This window comes from Aquarana catesbeiana, linkage group LG10, assembly GCF_042186555.1.
Source record: "Aquarana catesbeiana isolate 2022-GZ linkage group LG10, ASM4218655v1, whole genome shotgun sequence".
NCBI lineage: Eukaryota > Metazoa > Chordata > Amphibia > Anura > Ranidae > Aquarana > Aquarana catesbeiana.
In genome coordinates, this window is record NC_133333.1 from 8,144,380 (window position 1) to 8,146,562 (window position 2,183).

Consider the following 2,183-nt stretch of genomic DNA (forward strand, 5'->3'; position numbering starts at 1 on the left):
TAAGATACCCCTGTATTGTGACCCCACTACATCCCTGATACCCCCTACACTGTGGCCTCTCTACATCCCTGATACCTCTAGCACTATAGCCACCCAAGATACCCCAAGCATTACTACCCCCTATACACCCCAAATATCCCATCAGCATTGTTTTCCCCCATACACCCTTGATATCCCCCAGCACCATTATTCCATCCATGTAGTACCCCCTTCTCCAGGGGAGATACAGTGCATGTAAACTTTTGGCTATGTGCCCACCTCCAGCACTGGCCTCACCTATATCAATCAAGCAGGCAGAAGGAGCGGCGGAGGAGGAAGCATCCCCCCGGGCATTCCAAGCCCTTCGGTGCAAACAGTGCTGGACAGCTGGGCTCTCCATGACACCATCCACAATGCTAATTCCGCAACTGGGCTCTCCATGACACCATCCACAATGCTAATTCCGCAGGTGGGCTCTCAGTGCTGCCGACTTAGCAGCTTCCACTCCAGCTCCTACCCCGCAGCCTTCGAGTCCCGAGCATTCAAGCTGCATAGGGCGGGGTCAGAGTAGCTCCGGCCGGCTGTGAAATAATAGGTATCGTTCTGCACAGCATGGCGCACTGCTGCCAGCCTGCCTCCCCTGTGTATCCATCACCCTCAGTGCCATCATGGGGGCCCCCAATTTTGGGGCAGTGTGGGTTCAAGGACCAGCTGCTTTGGGGAGAGTGCAGGGGCCCCCCCATGCAGCTGGGGCCCCTGGGCAGTGCCCAGGTGTGCCCACTTATTAAGACAGCCCTGGTAGGACTCCCTTGTACCATATATCAGCACCGTTCTCTGATTGGTGGGCGGTCAGATGCCTCGTCATCGATGAAAGTCCCCGGTGAGGGTTGTTGTAGAAGACGTTTTATGAAAAGGACATTTCTGTACATAGAAGGAATCATTCATGATTTCGGGAGGTGGGGGAGGGGGAAACGCGCACAATTCGGGATTTTGGAGAAGTGTGAATAAATGAATAAATAAATTGGAGATTTTAGGGAAGTTGTAAATTATTCCACTATGAAAGCATGACTGATGTCTGTGATCAGAAATTCAGACAATAGAAACTATTGAGGTTGAAGAGTTCCTTTTTATTCACGGAATTTTGCTTTTTTTTTTTTTTATTATTATTCATTTACTTATTTTGTTCATTTATTTAAAGCAGACCCGACACTGAATATAAATGTCCATGCTGGGTACTATGTCAGTGTAACCCTTCCAGGTATTTATTACCCCCCCCCCCCCTCCCCATCCCGACAATGACTTCATCTTTTTTTTTTTTCTCTCTCCAGGAGGACAGGACCATCTTTTTTTCAGGCATCATCCAGGGTCACTACGTGCTTCCTGGACTGAGATGCCAGCTTGGAGATGACACGGTCATGTAAATCCTGGTGCCTGCTCAGTTCTGGGCTGTGTTCACAAATATCTGACACAGATCAACCCCCCTGCTGCACCCCCTCCTAAAGTTACAATGTACAGCCTGATCACCGAGGGGGAGGGGAGACTCAGGAAATGGTTCCTCCTGCCTGCAGCAGACTGATGACATCATCTCATCCTGATAAAGGGTGCTAGAAAGAGCTGAGTCAAAGACTTTAAGGACTAACATGGAACTGTGAATTCTATCCCAGCAGATTATGGGAATGGACTGCCTGGTGATCAGCTGAACGGTCCAGAATGACTTCTTCCCTCACTGTATGCCGGAGAGAGAAATATCTATCTAGCCATGGATTACACGTGCGGTTATTTTCATAAGTAAATATGCAAACTTCGTTCTGGAAGGTTCACAATTCATTTTTGGGCCGATTCTCATAAATAATTGTTGTTTTGTCTGAATAAGACGTTCTTCCTTTTTTTTTTTTTTTAAATCAGTAAGGATTTTTAGAAACAGAAAAAGTGACATTTATTTGGAGGAGATACAAATGTTTCCATCTAGTCACATGTGAAATACAGGAAGGTATTACTTTTCTTTCAACTCTCGCAGATAAATAGATAGATAATCAAAAGATAGTGAATAAATCAATCGATGATAGATAATCAGTTAAAAATAAGTAGATCAATAGTATAGTCAAAAGATAGACAATAAATTGATTGATGATTAGATAGATAGACAGACAGTCAGAAAGAGAGAAATAGACAATAGATAGATAATTGATAATAAATCAATATAT